This window comes from Mirounga angustirostris, unplaced genomic scaffold, assembly GCF_029215605.1.
Source record: "Mirounga angustirostris isolate CCGP_5_RB_7025 unplaced genomic scaffold, mMirAng1.0.hap1 SCAF_3, whole genome shotgun sequence".
In the NCBI taxonomy this organism is placed as follows: domain Eukaryota; kingdom Metazoa; phylum Chordata; class Mammalia; order Carnivora; family Phocidae; genus Mirounga; species Mirounga angustirostris.
Window position 1 is genome coordinate 53282474 of NW_026991711.1, and position 24184 is coordinate 53306657.

Below are 24184 nucleotides of genomic sequence, written 5' to 3' on the forward strand. Positions count from 1 at the left end.
TGGGGAAAAGACAGTGTCTTCAGTAAATGGTGTTGGGAAAACTGGACAGCTATATGCAAAAGAATGAAACTGTATCACTTTCTTCGACCATACACAAAAATAAATTCAAAGTGAATTAAAGACCTAAATGTGAGACCCGAAACCATAAAACTCCTAGAAGAAAAGGTAGGCAGGAATTTCTCTGACGTCGGCCATAGCAACATTTTCCTAGATTTGTCTCCTCAGTCAAGAGAAACAAAAGCAAAAATAATCTATTGGGACTGTACCAACATAGAAAGCTTCTACACAGTGAAGAAAACCATCAACAAAACAAAAAGGCAACCTACTAGATGGGAGAAGGTATTTGCAAGTGATATAGCTGATAAGGTGTTTGTATCCGAAATATATGAAGAACTTACACAATTCAACACCAAAAAATGTGGTACGCCTGAAACTAATGGAACACTGTGTGTCAACGATACTGTAACAATAATGATTTAAATATACTTTTGGTTCCCCAACCTCTACTAGATAAAATACAAACCAATGATCTCATCCTTCCCTGGATGTGCCAGGTCCTTTCCTGACTCTGTGCCAAGCTCACTACCTAGAATTCTGCCTGGCAGATTCCAATTCCCTCTTCCACTTAAAGAATGCTTTCAGATGAGCACCACTCATATGATGACTTTATACAACAGAAAGCAGCCACATCCAATAGGGAGCCATGACTCCTCACCAGCGCACACAGTTAGGCAGTGAAGTGGGGGCTCGATTTAATTCCCACTCGCCCATTCGGCCTGGTGCCTTTGTCTATGGCAGCACCTGCACAACCACGTGCGGCATCCTTGGATTCTTCTGCAATAAAGACCTCCCTCCCTCAGTCACCCAAGCAAAGTTAATTGTCCTAACTTCTATGCTCCCAAAGCACTTAATATGCCATACTACCTTTCATGGGTATCTCCCCAACTAGACTATATCCACCAATGGTAGGGTCAATAATTAGGGCATCCCTAACACATAGTAGGTGCTGAATGAATGAATGAGTAAAGAAAGGAATAAATGCTTGCTCTGGTTTCCCCACTTCTATGGGACTAAGCCAAGATCTAGTAGAAAAAACAAAAAAAATACACACACATAGACAAAAACCAAAACAGCTACAATAACAAAAACTACCTGAGGGTCTGTCACTGGGCAGTTCATTATTGTAGACATCAGGACACATGGGGGACACATAGGGAGACATAGGGAGCTTTCAGAAAAGAATAGCAGTTCCATGGAAGACGTTTTCATTCATGACTCGGGCAGTCCCAGATCTCCTCCTTAATCTAATGGGGATTATTTCTTAAAAGGCTAAGGCAATCTACTCATTGAATGTGTAATTCTGTAATTTCCTCCCTGTGTTCCATCAAAAAAAGCAAACAAAAAAAACGCCACTAGAGGAAAAATAAAATCAACACCCGCTAGACTGTTTTCCAAATTCTTCCAGATTAATGTTTTCTTTTATTTACAAAGCCTAAACCCGTGAATCTAATATTTATGTATGCAAAACAGTGGTGGTGAGTCAAAACTGCTATTCTTCATTTGACTAGATGTCCCGTATAAACAACGAGCTAATCCGCCACTAGATAATTTAAGTCAGCCTTTCTGGTTCTTCTTCACTTGAAATGTATGAGACTGTATCATCTTCTTTCTAGTTTGAATGTTTAAGTGCTAAAATACCTCAATTACAGAAGTTCACAGGCAGCTAGAACTTAATCAGAAGAGTCTCTCGGTTGGATTGGCTGACTGCGGCATAATTTTAATTTAACACTGGAGAGTATGACATTAAGCAGATGCACTATTACATTTTTTGGTGGTTACAATGGAGTGTGTTCCACTTAGACAATTATCCATATGCCAATCAAGAGCGAACACTCTGGCAGACAATAACAGGTAAATAAATGCCGTACCTGACACATCTTGGTATTTCCAGGCCACTGATTTAATAGGATCATTTACAGTGCTCTTTGGGGATGTAGACTTCAGTGTGTAATGGGTCTTTCTCTCTGACAAATTCAAAGAGCATTACAAATGTTATCTGGAGCCCCGGAATAAGTGAGGCCACATTTCCATTTCTACAGATGGGCGAATCATGGGCACACAAAGGTTAAGTCATGTATCCAAGGCCACACTGTCTGGGAGAGACCTACCACTTGCACGTCTCAATTTTCCTGCTTCAGACCATGGTTCCCACCCTGACACATGGCACACCACACTGTCAGTTGAAAATGGAAATCAGGACATGCCAAACTCGAAATCCTCCTAGCAACAACTTCTACCTAGGCATTCACCGTTTCCACTTAAAAGCAAGGCTGGTGGAGACATGCTTTTGTGTATACTTCTGTGAACCCTGTGATGCATTTAACTTCGCTTTAAAAACTGCAAATCCCGTCCTTGTCTTTTTTCCTTAAATTTTATAATTTTGCTATCAAGGTGAAGTTTTGCTATAGCTAGCAGATTATATAAGGCTAGATTCCCTAAAAGTCACAGACACAGAGTAGATACTCTATATGTAAAGTATCCCAGCAGCATCCCTTGATGAGCTGACACTCAGAGAACTGTGGTAATAGGAATCTCTGGCAGGACTGGGGCGGCTGGGGGATAGAGGTGAGGGTTAGCATAAAATTGAGAGGACCCATAAATAGACTGATCTGAGGACAGCACAAGACACTCTAATAATGGCTATAACCAGTAGAGTTTCCCTAGGAGATTTTTGGGGATCAGATTAGATATTAGGAGAATATAGGCTCAGGGGGTCCATTTTGAATCAGAATTCATTCTATTTATTAGAAACAAGCCACTGAATATTCATGCATAAAAGTCTGGAAATATTTGAACCCACAGAAGGTCATCAATTTAAATCTAAATGTGTTTTTGCTCTTTTGATTCAGTTTTAATAAATGTTATTCCATCTCCATAACTTTGCTATAAATTAGATGCCCTACTCAGTGGGATATGCCTTTGAGGCCAGTAAAGTATCTCCTAAGGAAATGAGGTCCAGGGCCTTCCAAAGGCCGTGGTGGATGTGACTGTCTCTGGATCAACTGATCCCAGCAGGTGTCTTAATACCTAGGCTACATGGCAACACCTGCGAGCCTCCAGCATCACCCTGTCTGTGCACCTGGTCTCCAATCTGATTTTTCTATTTTAGCCTGCGATCTGAACCCCACCTCTGGCCAGCTCTGCCAGACCCTTGTCACCTTGTCCTGTGGTAAGGAGACAGGATGCATCCATTAATCTTTTCTCCCTTGGTGAGATCCTGATACCCAAACACAGCTTACTGCTTCCCCCACTCCGCCCCCAGCCCAGTACTCTCCACACCCTCCACCTCTCAATCCTGTTTTGGTTCTCACTGATTTCAGACCCACTCAGGAATGTCAGCCGTTAGTCCTGCTGAGGAAGTCACCTGTGCCTGCTTCTATCTATCACTGTGAATCCTGAGCCAATCCCTGATTGTGAGGGGAAGTTTGAGATGCGGAAAAATCAAGTGCCTATGATCATAACGGTAAGAGCAAGGCTGTGCCTGAAGGCAAACACATCTCACCGTATTCCTATCAGAAGAGAGAAAGCTGGCTCAGGGGAAGGACAGTCATTTACCACCTGGTAGCAACAACTTTCACTTTTCTCCTTGGGAAAAAAAAAAAGATGGAATTGAACTAGCCTGAATTTTCTTGTCACACAAGGTGGTAAGATGACTCAAGATCTATTCGGGTTTAAAATGTCATCTGCTTCCACCTGGGGATGAAACTGCACTTCAATTTACGGCAAGGTACGAGGGTAACCAAGCCTGTGGCCCGGTTTATCAATCGTGGTGCCTCCCTCTCTGCCTCCAGCACGGTGACCCCTGGTGGAGAAACATCTCTAGGAAAGAGCTCCACCGTTCAGATGACTGATAACAGGAACACTGGATTATAGAAATGAAATTGTGCTCCGAGCCTAATATCCTATTACACCAGGCTATACGTATTTAATTCCTTGGGTCTTTCCTCATAAATCAATTCCTTCAGGCCCTTAATCTCGTCAATATCTTTTCTGATATTGAATTTTAAATGCCATTCTCATTACTAGGCAGAAAGGCAATCTCATGCTCGTGATGGGATCAGGCTTCATCTACAGCCAAGAGACACCCGGAGTGCGGCCCTATTCCCTGACCCTGCTGTTAAGATCCTTATGTCGACCAGAGCCAAAAAGCCCAAGCACAGACCTGACTGGGCTTGCCCTCTCAGAGGTCAAGACCATGAACTGGGGTCATGACTATCAGTATCCTGGGAGCCGAGCCAGTTCTGAGAGACTGATGAGAAAGTGAGCGTTTTCAAGGGCTTGGGGGGTTGGGTGTTCAAGGGGGTGTCTGAGACCCTGAGGCATGAGGCACCCAGGCCACCCACCCAGGGCAGTGTGCTCTGGCAAGGATTCCTTTCTCTGAATGTAAGAGTAAGGGTCTGAGAGAAGGACACACACAGTGTGCCGACATCTGAGCAAGATCTCACAAGGCACGGGTGGAGGGCGGGCACAGGCTGTGGATTCTCTAGAGGAGAGGAAGTACATAACCCCAGAGATCAGGGGTGTTTCCAGGTTCCCAGGGGCTGGCCCATAATGCCGGGATTTCCCCTCCTGTAGAGAAAGGGGAAAAATCCACAGATTTGTGAGTCTTGCAAAATTTCCAAAGGGAAGAAGGAGTGATAAATAGAAGACTTCACAAGTGACTAAGAGACTGGGAAACACGGGGAAGCACTGAGATGCAGAATTGGGGGCCTACGTCTGCAGTCAGTGTGGGATATCAAGGGCCGAGTCCCAAGAGCTGTCTGCCTTAGGGCAGGAAATAAGCGGGGGCAACTGTTCGAAATTTAACAATAAAAAACTAAAGGATCCATTTATCCATTTATTTTCACTGTGTACCAGCAATTCTACACAAAGTCAGTGATAAAATACTCCTCTCTGACAAAAATCCTTTGTTGATCCAAAATTACTGCTGTTACTGTTAAGATCTAATATACGTGTAATCTTCAAATTAGCACATTTTCATTACTTACCCTTTAACAAACATACTCTGTGCGGAAACTAATTTGGAAAATGTCCAGTTTCTGCTCCCACTCCCAAGTCTCCCTGCCCCCCCCCCCCCCAATCTCACACACAGGACTCAGTTACACACGTTGGCTTCAGAATCCCTGGGGCTTGCTTTAGACAGTGTCTCCAATCCCATTAGCACTACGTGTATTCCTACATTTGCACAGTAGATTTGAAATAAACCAAGATAGCGCAATTATTGCAAAGACTAAGAACTATAGAACCCGAGCTACTTCAATTCATTCCACAGGACCCGTGAGTCTTTAGGATTTTAAACAACAGAACTTGGTGAGAACCATGAGTGGTATTATTTTTGGTAAGTGAAAACTTCAGCTTCTATGTTAAGTATTCTTACTGAATTACCATATTTTAAAAAATGGAAATGCATTCTTTTTAAATTGTGTGCTTTAAAACTAAAGGACAAATAAAGAAAATGTTACATCAGTGGTACAACTAATAGTTGGCCTCAACCGAAACTTTTTCATTTGGTTTTAATAAAATTCACTCATTTACTGGACAATTATTTACATCCTGTGTACTGTAATCAAAGGAAGAAAGTTCAAACTGTTATTTGGATTAAAAAAACTACCAAATAGACAGTTGCGATTTTTTTTTTCCCTTTCATTGTACCATTTTAGTTTTCCACATAATTATATGAGAAAATCAACAGGAAAATGTTAAAGTCTGCATTTCTTTCCTGGTTGTTATTATTCACTTTATTTCATGATTATTTCTGAAAATAATCATGTCATTTAGAGGAGGATGTTTTAAAAAAGATCCTTTCCGAGTTCAAATTACACTAGGCACCTAACTGGCCAGCAGCCCAGTATCTGGGCAGGAGAGGGAGATCATGACCTTGGCTTGCTGGGTGGAGGAGGGGAGGGCAGGTTTCATCAGACATCGTTTTTAGAGACCATTTCTTACACTTCAATATCCTTCTGGGAGGGACTTGTATTAAAAACAGATACTTTTTGGCATTTTATAATCCAGTGGAGTTACTGGTCATAATACCCTGTATTCTGATCAGGGAACATTATTATGAAAAAAAAATATATATATAGACAAGCATTGGTGAAAAGGCAAACAGTAAGTCACTGGTCAGCATTTCAAAGGCTAGCATGGTTAGTTCCCTCACTGTGTGACCTGCAGACTACTTTTCTCTCATCTCCTTTTCTCTCACAACTGTCTCCTGAAGAATAATTTATCATTTGAAAAGGAATACATCAATTAATTTCTTGAATACTGAACACATGAAAAGCAGATGCAAAAGTGGTTTGGAAGGCTCTAAAACCTATTTTCCTTTCTTCACATGATTTTTCTTTCTTTTTTTTAAAGATTTTTTTATCTATGTGAGAGAGAGAGAGAGAGCACGCCATCAACAGCAGGAACAGGGGGAGGGGGAGGGACAGAGGCAGAGGGAGAAGCAGACTTCCCACTGAGCAGGGAGCCCCATGTGAGGCTCGATTCCAGGACCCCGAGATCATGACCTAAGCCGAAGGCAGACACTTAACCAACTGAGCCACCCAGGTGCCCAAATTTTTCTTTTTTAATAGTGTGATTTGCAAGGTCATTTCGGCTTTCTGGTTTTCACTTTCTTCACATGTTAAATAAAGATAACAATACTCACCAGTAGGATACTATGAGACTAAAGAACATCCATTAAATATGTGAAGCTCCTTGAATGGCAAGGAGTACGAAGTGAAATCAAAGTGCTACTATTATCTTCTTTGCTGGAACAGAGAGACTAAGACTCGGCAAGGTCAAGTGACTTTTAACTTCCGGAGTGGGCAGTCCTGGGGATTAGTATTCAGAGAGAAAGGGCTGTAATTCAGCCCCACCCTAGCCATGGTGGTTGCCCTCCTTCAGCCAATTTTCAAAACACAGGGCAGCCAACTTGAATTAACACTATTCATGCAATTCACAAGGGAAAGGCGTCAAATGCTTTGCCGAAGTAGGAGTATATGTCAGTGATAATTCCCTCCTTTGCCTTTGCTGGCAATTCCACTGCAAGTGATAATCCAATTTGCTGGGACTTATTTATGCCTATCACTTTTTTTTGCAATTATATGAGGTGGTCATCACCCCGGCCTCCGGGCACATGTACAGCTGTTAATGTAGAAATTTAAAATATTAACATGCTTTCCAGCCAGGTTGGCCCATTTACTTCAAACAAGAACTTGATTGAACAGCTGGGTCTTGCACTGTGCCCCAAAGGCCAATAGAGATTTGTTCTTTCTTTGCAGGGTTTATAACCCAGTCATGATCAGAGCTTAGAGCTAGAAAACCCTTTATGGGTGACTTTTGACCGAAGTCCTGTGGCCATCTTTGGAGATGGCTTATACAAAACGATCTGGGCCTCATTCAGTTTAGCTCCTGGAGAGCCAAACCATGCTCCTTCTAGATTCATTAACATCAGATGTTACCACCATCACTGACCTCCTGGATTGCAGTTTTAGGAAAGCAGCTTTTGACTTAATGGTTATGGGATAAGAACATATGTTTGAGTCTTAAGAGTTTTTACTTGAATCCTCATGGTGAGAAGTTGTAATGATCTAACATGTTCTGCAGAAAAATGAAGTGAGAGAGTATAGCGATACGTTCTATCTCTGCATCAGTCACAGATGACTAAGGATGGAGAACTTTCTCTGCTGTGGGTCTAGAAGGCCTCTGCCACCTACATTACTTACCTGCTAGTCACCGCTGAACTTTAATGAAGCGAATTAATTCAATGATTACAATATTCCCACGTCTCCTTTGTTAACACAAGTTACCATTTCTTTACAACTAGGAGAGTAGGACATCTAGGGGCAGGATGAGGATGAAGAATAGCCCCTGAACTTACTAGCACTTTGAAACTTTAGGTGCCACTGGGACAAGCTCTGCAAATAAACGGGCACGTTCATCTATCACTGAAGCGGTGGGAGGCAAAGGAAGGCTGCTCGCTTCCCCAAAGTCTCCAAGTTATTTTAATACATTTAGCCTGGTCTGCAAGCCCACGTGTTAGGCCTCTCACTGTAACTAGCACCTTTGGAGATCTCCAAGTTTCCGCCATTCCCTACTCCAGGGCTGAGCCCTGGAGAGACAGGTGCAGCGCAATGAAGAAAATTTCCCGGAGGGGATTTAACCACCGCAGGTGGTCCCTGTGGCAAATCCTCAGACCTCAACTAGCTCAGGTTTTCTCTGTCTCTGAACCACCGGCTGTCTTTAAGGTAAAAGCAACAGCAACAACAGAAAGCCTCAACAAATCCTGTCACTGTGAAGTATGGCATATATTCTCAACACCTGGGGCTGAACTCTAGCTGGTAAAATAGAATACAGCACCACCCATCTTGCCTGGATCTCCAAAGTGCGGACAGAAAATTACCATTTTAAACCAATCTTCTCTGCTATGGAAACATTAAACATAGGGAGGATTAAAGAAGCGAGCTGAATTACTCAGACCCTTTACAGTGAATGGTGTGAGCATGGCCATGAATGGTAACAGCAAGAAAGGCTCCCAAGGTATACAAATGAACAGAAATTAGAGCTGTAGCTTTACACTTAATATCAGCCTACCCCTTGAAGTGTTCCTCCAGCCTCAGCAATTCCCTCACTCATGATCGGCGACTACACGCACTCTAACATTACTTGTGCAAGTCAGGCTACCCGTGTCCTTTTAACGAAAATTTCCATCACGGGTTTGCCGAGGTCAGCTCAAAGACCTCTCCTGACACTGATGGCACAGAAAATATCATCACCCACGATAAAAAGCTAGTTGAGTGAGCATCCTAGAAACACGGGATCATACCAAGGTTAGTGTTAATGACTTTGAATTTTTCAAAAGGAAAGAATAGGGAAACCACATTTTTAGGGTCTGCTGGTAGACTGGGCAGTAATCATTTTTCTGCTTCCAGATGACAATTTAAAAATGTAAATCGTGATACAAAGCGAGTCATACAAAGCAGTTACATTCCAGCCCAAGTAATTATATCAAGATTAAGAAAGATTATATCGGGATTACTCAGGAGGGTTAGAAAATAATCCCTTGTTTTGCCACTGAGTTCACTGTGGATAATCTTCAACCAGATAAGAAAGTTCTCTTTTAATCCAAGTTCTTAAATCTTCATTTTTTCCTTTGGTTGTGTTAGTTCTAAATCATGAATGGGTATTTTCTAGCTATTAAACTGATTATTCTGCTTCAATCCTGTTAATGGGATATATTACATTAATAGACTTTTGTAAGATTGAACTAACCTTGCCTTCCTGTGATAAATCCAATAGGGTGGTTTATAAAATACCAAATTAAATTAACTTTTTAAAAGGAATTTTAAATCTATGTTCCTAAGTGAGACTGACTTACAACCCCCCTGACCCTCCCCCCCCCCTTTTTTTTTTACTGTCCTTGCCCCTTTTTGGTATCAAGTATCCTAGCCTTATGGATTGGTGGGGACATGTTTCCTTCTTTTCTGTTCTCTGAATGAGTTCGTAAAAGATTGGCATAATCCTTGAATGTTTAGTAGAACTTGACTGTAAAGCCATTTTTGGTCTGTTGCTCTGATATTAAGATTTTAATAATTTTTTTAAAAATATATTTATTTATTTTAGAGAGGGAGCATGTGTGAGTGGAGGGAGGGTGGGGGGCAGGGGGAGAGGGAGAGAGAGAATCTCAAGCAGACTTCCCACTGAGCATGGAGCCCAACATGGGGCTCGACCCCAGGACCGTGAGATCATGACCTGAGCCGACATCAAGAGTCAGCCAGGTGCCCCCAAGATTTTAATGATTTTTAATTTTTCTAAGCAGCTCTGCTGCTCCCTCCCTCTTGCTGTTGCTGCCAATGTTTGCAGTCTGTGAAACATTTCCATACAACTCAGCCCCTATAAGCTTGATAGGTAGGACATAAATGGAAAACTGTACTTTTCAAATATACCTGGAACATTTACAAAAATTCATTTTATGCTACATCCTAAAGCACATCTCAACAAATTTCAGAGGAGTGCTATCATATTTTCTGACCACAACAAAACTGTTAGAAATCAGTGTCACTGAAGATAATAAGCCATAATGATACCGCTCAGGCTTTCAATTTCTTCCTGATTTAATTTTGATAAGGTATTTTTTTCCTATAGGAATTTACCCATGTCACGAAGTTTAAGAATTTGTCATAAAGCCATTTCTGATTTTCTCATATGTCTGTAGTTATACCTCATTTTAATTTTTAATATTGTTTATTTGGTCCTTCCATTTTTTTGTGATCGATATTACCAAAGATTTTCCATTTTATTAGTCTTTTCAAATAAACAGCATTTAGCTTTGTTGATCTTCTGTACTGCATGACTGCTTGCTCTTTTAGTCATTTCTGTCTTGTTTTTATCCTTCCTTCTTTGGGTTTATTATTTTTAGAAAGAGTTGGATGTTTACTCCTGTTTATGTTTTTCTTTTTTCCTAAAACATGCATTTAAAAATTTTAATTTTTCCTCTAGGTTGTTTCAGCTGCATCCCACAAGTTTTGCTATGTTGTATTTTAATTATCAATCACTTCTAAGTATTTTAAAATTGTATTTCTGATTTCTTTGGACTTGTGGGTCTAGATGTGTGCTTTTAAATTTCCAAATACATAGGATTTATCTTAGTTATCTTTATTGACACTGATTTCTAACAGTTTTGTAGTGGTCAGAAAATATGATAGCACTCCTCTGAAATTTGTTGAGATGTGCTTTAGGATGTAGCATAAAATGAATTTTTGTAAATGTTCCAGGTATATTTGAAAAGTACAGTTTTTCATTTATGTCCTACCTATCAAGCTTATAGGGGCTGAGTTGTATGGAAATGCTTCACAGATTGCATACATTGGCAGCAACAGCAAGAGGGAGGGAGCAGCAGAGCTGCTTAGAAAAATATTTCCTGACATATTTTAGGGTCTTTCACTAAAGAGTGGGGTGGGCATGTTCCCCATTGTCGTTCCAGTCTCAATTTGTCACATAATGTCATCTTCAACATTAGGAAGAAGTGTTAAACACTATACTGCCTGGTTTGGAGGCTTCTTCTCTATGGTTTCTCATCCCTAGTTCCTTAATAAGCATGGTACAAATAAAAGAGAAAGACATGTATCATATGATCTCACTGATATGAGGAATTCTTAATTGCAGGAAACAAACTGAGGGTTGCTGGAGTGGGGGGTGGGGTGGGAGGGAGTGGGTGACTGGGTGATAGACACTGGGGAGGGTAGGTGCTCTGGTAAGCGCTGTGAATTGTGCAAGACTGTTGAATCTCAGATCTGTACCTCTGAAACAAATAATGCAATATATGTTAAGAAAAAAAAAAAGAAGAAGGTAGCGGGAGGGGAAGAATGAAGCGGGGGAAATCGGAGGGGGAGATGAACCATGAGAGACGATGGACTCTGAAAAACAAACTGAGGGTTCTAGAGGGGAGGGGGGTGGGAGGATGGGTTAGCCTGGTGGTGGGTATTGAGGAGGGCACATTCTGCATAGAGCACTGGGTGTTATGCACAAACAATGAATCATGGAACACTTCATCTAAAACTAATGATGTAATGTATGGGGATTAACATAAGAATAAGAAAAATAAATGCAAATGTAGCAGAAAAAAACTAATGATGTAATGTATGGTGATTAACATAACATAATAAAATTTAAAAATATATATATCATCTCCTAGGACCCATTAAAGCTGTGAGAGCTTTTGGACTGTAGAAAGATGCTGTCTGCATGGAAATACTTGTGACTGCACACACAGCATGAGCGGAAACTCCGTGCTTACTGCCCGGGGTTGGAGCCATTCTCTGGGAGCCCGGAGCCTCACTGGCCACGTTGGAGAGGGTCAGGGACTAGCCAGCTCCCCGGGACATGCAGCGCCGGCAGAGAGCATTCATGACCTCTAAAGACAGAAGGACTTGATCAATCCTAATATGTCAACCAAGAATTCTCAGAAGGCCAGTTCTATTCAGTCAGTGAGATGAGATTATGACTTGTTTGGGCATGAGTTGGTTGAGAGTTTTCTGTTACACAATCAATTGTGTGCGGTGACTCTACAATGTGTTTTCTTCATTCATTTATTCAGATGGTGGTTGGGAGGAACTACTACATTAGCCCTACGAGACTGGTCTCTTAGGTGCTAGTATTAGTTTCAGCTGTGATGTCAGAAGAAAAAAGAAATGAATACTCATTTAACCTGTTGGGGGCAAAATACCCCCTGTGCCTCAACTCATTTTTCAGGGGCATGGGAGACAGATACAAATGAGTGTAAAAGAAAAAGGTTCTCAGAATGCAAGCAAGTAGGGGGAGGCAGAGTGAGGACCCGAGAACCAGAAACTGGGAGCCCTGGGCAGTGGAGCGGACAAGGTGGCCATGGGGCACTTAGCTCAGTGACTTAATCTCTCCATTTGATTACAACTAGGAAGTAATGCTCGATTGAGGGGGGCTCACTAATGCCCTTCCTGGTTTTAATATTCTGTATTTTGTGGTTCTCTTGCTGTAACGATAGTGGTAAAACTGAGCCCATATCCAGTCCAGATTTTGTATCTAAAACAAAATTCCCATTATCATCTTATTCTACCTTGCTTTTTTACCGTGAGTGGACCCCACAGCCAAAGCAAAGCATGGGTTTCACATGAGAAATGTCCAGAAAACTGTGGACTTAAAAGCAAGCCAGTCAGTCATCAGCTGGGCAGAAAAGCTGACTGGAAAGACCAGCCTAATGACCTAAGACCTGAGGGCCCGCAGGGCAAGGCTCGGACCTGGGAGTGCCCCTTCAATGACCTGGCGATTCTCTGAAATCAATCTGAGCTCGTATCATCAGATGCAGAGTAGCAAAATTACATTATACCCCCCCTTTTCCTTCTCCGCAAATGATAAATAGGAGGATCACTGGGGGGCGGGCAGCTGGGTGACTCAGCTGGTTAAGCGTCTGACTCTTGATTTCGGCTCAGGTCTCAGGGTTGTGAGATTGAGCCCCACGTTGGGCTCCACACTCAAAGCAGAGTCTGCTTAAGATTCTCTCTCCCTCTGCCCCTCCCGCCACTCATGTGCACACTCGCTCTCTCTAATAAATAAATAAAATTAAAAAAAAAAAAAAGAAATACAAACCACGGGGGAAGAAATAGTAGTCCAGGAGAAAAGAAGACAAGGTGCACAGAGAATTACTGAAGGACGAAATTGCAGGGTACCACTCTGTTTAAATGGTTGAAATATGTATAACGCACTGGCTCAGGGAAGGACTTACTCAAGATAAAATGTAAATCGTGGGTGAAAATACACACCTCTCACATGGCGAGTGAGAGTCCCCCTGTGCTCGCTAATGCAAGTCCTCAGACTGGAATACCTGAGCAATACCTGGTTTCAATGAATTAAGGTGGTGGTGGTGGCTGACAGAAGAGATGGAAGGTGTAGGCATGGGGGAGGACAGCAGAATAAATTAGGAGAACAAAAGGAAGAAGAAGAAAAGTGATAATACAGCTCTGAAAAGTCACTCTGTTCATCTTTCACTTACAAGCACTACTTGTAACACGCCTTCCTTGGAAACCTACAGCCCGGGTTCAAATATCCTCTCTCCTTTTCTAGCTTCCCACTACTGCCAGAAAATAATAGAGCTGTTGTGGCTGTTTACTAAGAGTGTGTGTGTGTGTGTGTGTGTGTGTGTGTGTGTGTGTGATAGAGAGGGAGGGAGGGAGGGAGAAAGGAGGCAGCACAGAGGCACACAGAAAGCACAAAAACAGGAGAGGTAACCACCACCCTGAGGACTCTGCATCAAGGTAAGAGCTGAGCAGGCAGGGTCTTTCCTGCGATCAACTGAATGAAGTGGGTGGTCTATCAAGTGAGGGCCAGATGGGGCACTAACTTTGCTTACGTTTCCCTTGATGACTATTCAGGGTGCTTTGTTAAACAGAGGAGAAAACACAGTCTTTAACTAACCGTCTAAGATCTCGGAGCTGAATTCCCAATCCCACACTTTGGTGACAATTCCAGAAATGTCAGCCGACCGAATGTGGCTATTGCGCTGGTCAGTGGGCATGATCTGGGGCATGCTTACCACTTGCTGTGTGAGAGTGCTTTAGAGAGGAAGCCTGAAAGGACAGCCATAAACGTTAACAACTGTTGTATCTGGGTGGTGACACTAGGAGCGATTTCTGTCTCCTTTATATGCTTCTTTTAGGTTTCCAAGTTTGCTGCATGGAGCGTATATTCTTTTGTGAAAAGGAAAATAAAACAAAAATTAAAATGACAAACCTAGACCCAGAAAAACTGCAACTCCCGCCCACGTTTGTCTTCCTCGCTTTTTATGCTCGCCTCAGATAAAAAGGATTTTTTTTTCCTCTGACTCATTCTTCTCCTTCCTTCTTTGTCTCCACGCTGTGTTGTCGTGTCCACCAGGGTTCTCCCCACGTTCTCTCCAGGGCGCTCCTTTCTGAGGAGGAGGAGGAGGAGGAGACTGGCTGGTCTTCCACCCGCCCTCCTGTTTCCTCTTCTCACCAGCTGCACGGAGAGAGCCCCGGGGCCCTGCTCCCTCCCCGCGCTGCTCAGTTGGAGAGGCGGATAATGACAGCAGTCTGGCTGGGAGCGTGGAAAGGGCTGTATAGAGGGGGCAGGGTGTGCTGGCCGGGTTCGGGGTGCCGCAGGCAGGGCAGGAGGCTGCCTCTGAGTGTTGGCAGACCGCAGAGAGAAGTCAAGGCCAGGACATGGGGATTCATTTTAGCATCTGTGGCTGGAGGGAGAGATGCTAGCGGGTCCGACGGATGGAAAGGCCAGTGCGTGTCTGCTGCTGAAGCCCGTTTTGATTTACTACATTTAAGAAAAGATCCATTTCACTATAAATCTGGTACTCTTGGTGTCCTAGGGCCTTGAAGTCAGGAGGCAATTTCCAAAGGAGGTGGTGGAAGGGAGGGTCGTTCAAAGGTCATCCAAGGGCTGCAGCTGACAGTGGTGGAAAAAGCAGAGTTGCTTTATCCTGGGGATGCTGCAAATCTACGGGAGATTCGCTAGTTCCCATGGCAGATGTCGGGGAAAGCAGTCAAAGGTAGAAGCCAAACGATTTTAAATGGTCTGCAGGGCAAAGTCATTATTTCTACCCCTGGCTCCTACATTGATTCGGCTGCTAGCCTCATTATTTTTCGAAGGGATGATTACTAATGAGGATGCATTTGATGATCGCATTAATTAATGGAAGAGCAGGGTAACTAATTATGAGATGAAGCCTCCCATAGTTAAATTTTATTAGGGCTTCTTCTTCCCTTCCCAGAAGTGATTTATTTTCCAAGTTCACATTTAATAAATAAAAGCCACATGTATGCTATTTTCTTTTTGCTAGCTCTTACTCTGCTAATGGGAAGACCCAATCCGGGGCTACGGCAGAGTCGGAAAACAGGCAGTGGGTTCTTGGCAGTAATATTTCTAGCAATCGACAAGCATAGGAAGGGCCGAGCTTTCTGCTCTTCTGACGACTACAGTTCTGGAGCACCACTTAGAGAGTTCCCTGTGGACAGTTTTAGAAGAACAGACAGAACGCAGGGGTTGTGACAGACAGACCTGGGTTGGCGTTCTGAGTCTGCCAGGAACATGCTGTACCCCGGGTGAGCCACTGGACATCTCTCGGTCTCCATTTCCTACCTGAGAAGCTGAGATAAGCACTCAGAGTTCAAGTGCTCCTGAGCTGTGAGCACTGGGGGCAGTGATGTGAATCAGCAGTGGGGACGGGCCTCGCGGGGCAACAGCGGGGGGGCCACCTGCTATCAGGAAACTCCCATTTGGATGTGTCCAGACTTGCTATGCAAATCCCGTATCTTCTCGTAAACCTTTCCATTTCTTCATATATTTTTTTAAAGATTTTATTTATTTATTTGAGACAGAGAGAATGAGAGAGAGAGAGGGAGCACATGAGAGGGGGGAGGGTCAGAGGGAGAAGCAGGCTCCCCGCCGAGCAGGGAGCCCAATGCGGGACTCGATCCCGGGACTCCAGGATCATGACCTGAGCCGAAGGCAGTCGCTTAACCAACTGAGCCACCCAGGCGCCCCATTTCTTCATATTTTTATGTAAAATGGGGCACTCACGCTTCATGTAATACCTGTCCAAACTGTTCATATACATGATGCCGTCTGATTGCAACAGCCCCTGACTGAGGGTGGTGCACCCGTCGTCCGCAGGAAGAGCCCGAGGTTCAGACGGGCTGACTGACACAAAGGTGTACAGAATACAGGCTAGAGCGACCTCTTCATTCTACTGGTTCAGGGTTTTCATTTCCTTGTGCAAAATCTTGGTGCCACTCAGCGGGCAGAGAGGCAGTTAGTGATCTCCTTCCTTATCTTATGGTCTCTGTCCAGTGAAAACGGCAAGATACCCCGTGGCCCATCCTCGTTTGAAACTGCTAAAAAAAAAAAAAAACTTAAGGAGGTTTCCCCTCCCTTATCATTGCTTCCCATTTTTGTATCTTGTCCAGAGTCAGATGGGAATGCGCTTTTAAAACTTCCCGACCCCCTGTGTAGATGTCAGCTATGATTATTTCAAACAGGTCGGGCTTTGTCATGGAAAGTGTTGGGCCAAGAATCAGAGAATCGGTTTCTTTTCTTTTCTTTTTTTAAAGATTTTATTTATTTTTCAGAGAGAGAGAGAGAGAGCACAAGCAGGGGAAGTAGCAGGGAGAGGAGAAGCAGACTCCCCGCTGAGAAGAGAACCCTATGTGAGGCTTGATCCCAGGACCCTGGGATCATGACCTGAGCCGAAGGCAGATGCTTAACCGACTGAGCCACCCAGGCTGCCCAGAGAATCGGTTTCTATTTCTGGTTCCAAATGTACCTAATGACCCTCCAAGAGTCTCACACCAAAGTGGGATGCACACACTCTTCAGATGTGCCAGGGATTGCAATCTGCAAGTGCTAGAAAATACACATGCTCCTGGTGGGAACTCTATACATGACTTTTAAGCAGCCTCATGAAAGGTGCCACTGAATTACAAATGAGGATTATCATCACTGTCTCATGGGCTGCTATCATAATGCATCACCCCAAGACACCTGGCTAAAGAATGGGTAGAGAATGAAAGTACACACTCGGGGGAAGTGAAGTACCAAAAAAAAAAAAAAGGTAAGACAATAGTGGACCCCAAATTTGGCTGTGGTGAACCTTGATGTCCATGCCTCAAAACTTATAAAAGCCACATCATCTGAGAGATATGTATGTTATATACGCTTTCTGGTTCTAGTAAAATGTCAAAGACTTTTAATATGAACGGGTAATGTTTTAGGAATTGTTTTCTATTCAGAAAGATAAAGATGTCAGTGAGGAAGTTGAAACAGAATCAAATCAACATAGGGTGTGTCTCTGTAGTTGTCCCTTGTCTAGATTCCAGATCTGTATGTGTGTGTTTCTGTACACACATATTTTTTGAACTTTATAAGATTAAAGGTTTTACTACTTACACACGAAAGTCTAAATAAAAGAAAGCCTCTTTCTCTACGCTGTAACAATGTGATTTTCTTTTTTTTGTTAATAATGTGATTTTTCTGGCCCTGTCCAGTGATACCGAATTATTTTCTGCACTGATGTTTTCATATATTAAAGATATTATGATAATGTTGTTATAGGCTTCTTCCTGAATGAGGAAACAACCAGATCATAATGTATGTGCTATTTCTTCCTTCTAACTGAACATTTTTGAGGTTCATAAACCCTACTGAAAAGGAATCCCCAGAATACATTGTAGCTGAAATTCCAAACTAATCAACCCTTAGTTTACTTGTTTAAATATTTCATAAAACCTCTTAAAATATAATTTATCATTATAAAAATGTTGAATTTCTTCTTTTGGAAAAATGTCTTTTTCCCTTTTTCTTGTTCTATGTTTATGTTTGTGTTATTTTCCTTATTTTTGACTACAGAACTGTTCTTCCCACTGTGTCTTCCGTGACCTCTCCATATCCTTCTCCTCCTTCACTCTAGAATAGCTTCTATTCCTCTACTCTGTGCACAGCCATTTGAGCTGATGCTTCCGCCCCCCCCACCCCATCAGGTCTTTTTTCTCAATTCCCTGTTTCTTTTACTCCTCTAGGACAAAAAAACCAAAACTGAGCGGATAAAAAGTTAACCATTTCTCTATCGTTATTCCAGATTTCAGCCTCTTTCTATTTGCCTCCCTTTTCCTTCAACCTAAAACCTTCCTAATTTGTGTATCTGCCCCCTTGTCCGGAAGCAGCTATCTTTACTCCTAAACATGCTGCTTTAAGTGTCCTCTGAGACATCTGTAAAATGTGCCCGCTGTTCTTGCTTTCCCTATAGATTTCTGACAGCCGGAATAATTTGCAATACCCTTCCCCTGTCTACCTCACGGGCCCACATCTTAAACAAAAATTCATCAGGGGCACCTGGGTAGCTCAGTTGGTGAAGTGTCTGCCTTCAGCTCAGGTCATGATCCCGGGGTCCTGGGATCGAGTCCCGCATTGGGCTCCCTGCTCAGCGGAGAGCCTGCTTCTCCCTCTCCCTCTGCCACTCCCCCGCTTGTGCTCTCTCTCTGTCAAATAAAGAAATAAAACCTTAAAAAAAAAAAAAAAAAGAAAAAGAATTCATCAGAGGACTAGATTAAAGTTCAAAGCCCCTGAAACAGGTTCTTGTTCAAGATGTCAGACACAGAACATGTGTGTCTGCTCTTTGGTTTTCCTTCCTCTGGAAACGCAATTAAGCTGGCTGTCAGTGAATACACCTAAAAGAGCAGAGAGAATGGGAAGGGACTTCCAGGGAGCTCTCACATAAGACAGATTCTGGCATTTGTGGGAACCCCAACTGTCCTGCAAGTGAAGCCTGGCAGTCAAGGCAACACTGCATGGGAGGAGGCGCCACGGCTTGGAGGGGTAGGGAGGAGGAGAGCGGGACCCAGCTGCGAGCACGGCCACCCCCACAGCTCCCTGGGGAAGTCATCCCGAGCTGCCAAATGGAAGCACACCAGCCAACGCCACCCCATGAGAAGAAACCTGCAGCAGCAAAGAGACAGACTGAGACACAAAACCAAAGACCCAATCCTGGAATAAATAGAAATGACTCAGGAACAAACAGAATTTTAAGCATTCTAATTAGTATTCTCAAAAAGATTTGAGAAGATACTGAAACCAAAAAACTAAGAGTGTACAAAGAGACAATAATAGAAGAAGAAGAAGAACACTTGGAAATAAAATAACATAATGATCAAATAGAAACTGCAGTGGAAAGGATAAAAGATACAGTTTAAACAGATAACAGGAGAAAAAAAAATGGTAACGAGCACGTAGCATCAGCTTCGTAAAGGTCCGTTATCTGACTGGTGGGCATTTCAGAAAGAAAATCAAAACGGAAAACAAAAGTGAAAAATTATTAAGGAAACAGAGACACTCCTGTTGCAAACTCCTGCTACATCTGTCTGTGTTCTTTACCTGCCGAACTTTTCCCAGGTTCTTCCCAGCACCACCTCTTGAGGCCGGCTGGGAGCAGCGGGCCTCCTGGGCTTCCTAGGATTTTTGTAATTTTTAAGGGACGTGCTTTTTATGTTTCAGAAAAAAATTTTGTTTTAAATCCTCTGAAATTTTCTTGGATGTGCTCATTTTACCTGTCTTTCCCTAAAATTTTCTAATGGTCAAAAACACCACCATCCCCACCACAGCAGCCTTCTGCCCCAGGGCCATCAACACCACCACCTACGGCACATTTCCTGCCGCCATGATCATCATCCTGGCTTTGACATGTTTGCGTAAGACTTTACTGCATTGGAACGTGGGAGAGGAAATGAGCACAAACCTTTCATTGTCTCTCTTATTTATTTATTTACGTACTTATGTATATTTAGATTTATTTATTTATTTTAGAGACAGAGAGCGAGCGAGCTGGGGGAGGGGCCGAGGGAGAGAGAATCCTCAAGCAGGTTCCCCCCTGAGCACAAAGTCTGACGTGGGGCTTCATCCCAGGACCCTGAGATTATGACCTGAGTCAAAATCAAGAGTTGGCCACCCAACCGACTGAGCTACTCAGGCGCCTCTCATTATCTCTTTTAAAAAATACTTACTAAGCAACTGAATAGTTTAGAGAGGATTTCAGACAAGATGATTTACTTATGTGGTCAGATACACTCACTGATGTCATTTCAACACACTTTCATTTATTTCTTAATATCTGTCCCAAAGATGAGTTCTTGAGCAACATTTGGCAAAACTAGCTGGGGTTACTATATATTTTAGGAAAATAATAGTATTATATGTCTCTGTCTCCTTCTGTAAAATTAGATTAGTGAGGTTTATAATACATAAACAGAAAAATCATACAGATATTCCTTTTCCAGCATAAGGAGAAAACACTTGTCAGTTAATTTCTAAAATGCTGTCAATTATAATAATCCTCTTTTCCCCAGTTTTGTTCTGATCTTGCTAAATAAAAGTTGTCAAGACAGCTGACTAGCCCTGGTCTTCAACTAATGTCAAGCCAAGAGTGTTAGAAATCCACTGCTCTATATGGGCCAATGGTTTACTGGCCTAAAGACAGCTGGTCTTCAGATGACATTTGCTAACACTATTAAAAAGCACTGGCTCAAAGTATTTATGAGGGACCCTTCTGACATAATCATCATCAGTCACACACAGTTTTATGATCAGCAGCTTACAATGGGATCCTGTTGTGATATGAATATTTACCAGTCTTGTCAATATGATTTACAAAAGGCTTCAAAAGGAATTGATTTTTAAATTGGTTATTTAAAAATATGATATATTGACCTATCCTCATGAATGAAAATACAAGTACTATTTAAATTTAGGTGTGGTTAAAACCATAATGAGATACCACTCTATACTTACTACAGTGGCTAAAAAAGATAAAACAAAACAAAACAGACCAACCTTACCAAGCGCTGACTGACAAGGAGACAGAACGACTGGAATTTTCCCATATCCCATGGGAATGCATGATGGTAAAGACACTTTGGGAAACAGTCCAGCCGTTTCTTAAAAAAGTTAAACTCACTTACCATATGACCCAGCAATTCTAGTCCTAGGTATTTACCCAAGTGAAATGAAAATTTATGTCCTAACAAAGTCTGTAGGTGAATGTTTGCAGCACATTTATTCATCTTAGCCCCAAAGAGGAAACCACCCATATGTCCATTAACTGGTGTCTAGATAAACAAATTATGGCTCTTCCTTACATTGGCATACTATTCAGCATAAAAAGGTATGAACTACTGATACACATGGCGAGGCGACGTGGGGGAATCTCAAAATCATTACGCTAGCTGAGAGAAGCCAGACTCGAAAGTTCATTCTCTATAATTCCACTTATATGACATTCTGGAAAAGGCAAAACCATAAAAGGTAGAAAACAAATCTGTGGTTGCTGGGAGTCAGGTTGACTACAAAAGGGGATAAGGGAATTTTTTTGGGGGGGTGATAGAACAATTTTATATATTGATTGTACGGTTTCATGAGGGTATCAGTTTGTCAAAATTCATAGAACGGCAGCCCTAAAAAGAATATTTTTATTATATGTACATTTTGCCTCAATAAATTCAGTGTGATAATTGGAAGATACATAAGAGTTTAAGATAGGTATATCCTTTCCTTTTATACTTAAAGATACAAATGAAAGCCAACAACCTCGCTCTCCTTATGGCAGAGAGAGGTTAACTTCATTGCCAGCTCAAGATCAGGTAAAGGCTCCGGTGTTACCATGGATACAAGCTATTATTTCCTTTTGTGTAAAATCTCTAATATTAAATGGTGACTCACATGGACTATAGGGGTAGACTCAGAAACAATCAAAGTCACCCAAGGGTTTTCAGCCCTAGGACCCCTGCCCATAACGTTTTCTTCATGAACATAAGAGAAACTATAATGTCAGTGAAGATATCTTTAAGGGATTAAAAGAAGAAAGGTTAAAAACTTTTTGGCTAAACTTGAGGGCAGTTCTAAAAACGGCACGCTAGCGTTAAGGCTGTGAAGACTATATTTTCTTTTGTTTGTTACAGAAATAATTTCCCATAGATCAGTTGCTAAAACAACATGTGGGAGGCTAACCTGTCCTCTAGCTGTTGACTTTCCTGTGAGATCATGGTTTTCTAATTAAGACAGTGGATAGTGGGCAGATAGAGAGTAAATTTAAAAATCAGCAGAATTCTTTGTGGTAGGGCTCAGATTAGCAAGGTGTGGTAATTTATTTAAAATGATATGAAGGTAGAAATTGACTCCTAAAGGGCACTTATTTTAGAACTCTACTTAAAATGTGTTGCCACAGAGACTGCCATGCATCCACCTAATAACCACTAAAAATTAAAATCCTAGCCGCTGCCACGGAGTGAGTGCTTCCCACGTTACTAGAGGGCTACACATACCTCTAGGATGTCGCCTTGCTATTTATGGTCCAAAAATCCGGGGCTCCCCCCAGGCTCCATGCTAGTCCTTGCCTCTGTGCTTCTGTCCATTATTCCGACATTTAACAAATATATTTACCTACCACGTATCTATTAGTGATTGAATTATGTCCCCTCAAAGTTTCCATGTGGAAATCCTAGCCCCCTGTGCCTCAGAAGGTGATGTTATTTGGACACAGAGTCCTCACAGGTCTGACTAGTTAAGATGAGGTCATCCTGGAACAGCATGGGCCCCTCAGTCCTCTACAAATCGTGTCCTTATAAAAAGCAGAAATGTGGACGCCGACAGGCACAGCGAGAGCGCTTGGGACAACGGAAGGCAGAAAGCGGGGTGATGTGTCTCCAAGCCAGAGAACACCGGAAGCTAGGCGACAGAACGGGGAGCAGAGTCCCCTCACAGCCCTCAGCAGAACCAACCCTGCCAACACCCTGATCTGGCACTTCTCACCTCCAGAACCAAGACAATACATTTCTGTTGTTCAAGCCAAACTCTACGGAAACCAAATCCCACAGAACAAAACAAAACTGAAGTACATTTCCTACTGACAAGAAGATTCTGCAAGGGCGCCTGGGTGGCTCAGTTGGTTGAGCAACTGCCTTCGGCTCAGGTCATGATCCTGGAGTCCCTGGATCGAGTCCCGCATCGGGCTCCCTGCTCGGCGGGGAGTCTGCTTCTCCCTCTGACCCTCCCCCACTCATGCTCTCTCTATCTCAGTCTCTCTCTCTCAAATAAATAAATAAAATCTTTAAAAAAAAAAAAAAAGAAGATTCTGCAAATGTCTCAGAGGCTGCCACAGCGCAACACCTCCTTCAAGGGGCTGGGGGTCGGTGGTGAGGTCCGGCATTGCTCCCGTGTGGGGCCCGCACGCTGCTCGCCACTCGCCGGCGCCGACCCCCTCGCACGCTCCTCCCTCACTGACGGGCTCACCCCTACCTCCTCAGACCACTCTCAGATTCGAACCTTGGAGCACCGTCCCAGTTTTATCAACTAGTAAAGCAACTGGGGCGATCGTTCCTAGAGGAAAAGAGGGCCCATTGCACGAGGCGTGAGATGGTAGCCGTGGTCTGGGGGAATCGACAGACAGACGCCGTGGTCTCTGGGGGAATCGAGAGACAGACTCTCCTCCTGGCAGGGGCGCCGAGGCACAGCCAGCGTCGGGGCATATGGACAACCCTGGCAGCCTCGCAAAGCAGCTGTTACACCCATTTCCAAGCGCGGGGACCTGAGCGGCGACTGTAATGACATTTTCCTGGCTGGCTCTGACCTCTGAGTCGCACTGATTTGTCTAACACACACTGTGAAACATCAACCAGTTCGGACTCAAAGCCAAGACTCAAAAATTGCTTTAAAATGGCAGGAGATGGTTAAGACATAATTTCTGTGACTTGATCATTAACTTGTTTATATCCCAGTCTGCACATCTTTTTTTTTTTTTTTTTTAATACCCTTTCCTCTCAATTATTTTTCCCTGCTTGGCTAATGTTTCTGTAGCAGTTACCTCTAATCATTAAGACACTTTTGCAGGCAATTCATGCTCCTGATCTTGGAGAGCAGTCAATATGGATGGGGGAATTAAAACAATATCCTACTCACTATATAGTTGAGTTGCCCATCATTCTATTTACATTTCCCTTGTTTAAGTAAAAACAGGGCTTTTTTTCCCCCAGGAAAGAGTGTTTAGGTTTGTACATTCCAAGGGGTAATACAAAATACCCACGTGTGATGATAACTTATGCTG

General features: G+C 42.9%; 1 protein-coding gene across 9 annotated transcripts in view; it reads right to left on the reverse strand.

Moving 5' to 3' along the window:
• Positions 1-24184, reverse strand: part of ENOX1 (ecto-NOX disulfide-thiol exchanger 1) — a 550660-nt gene that overhangs the window by 76358 nt on the left and 450118 nt on the right. The window lies entirely within an intron of this gene.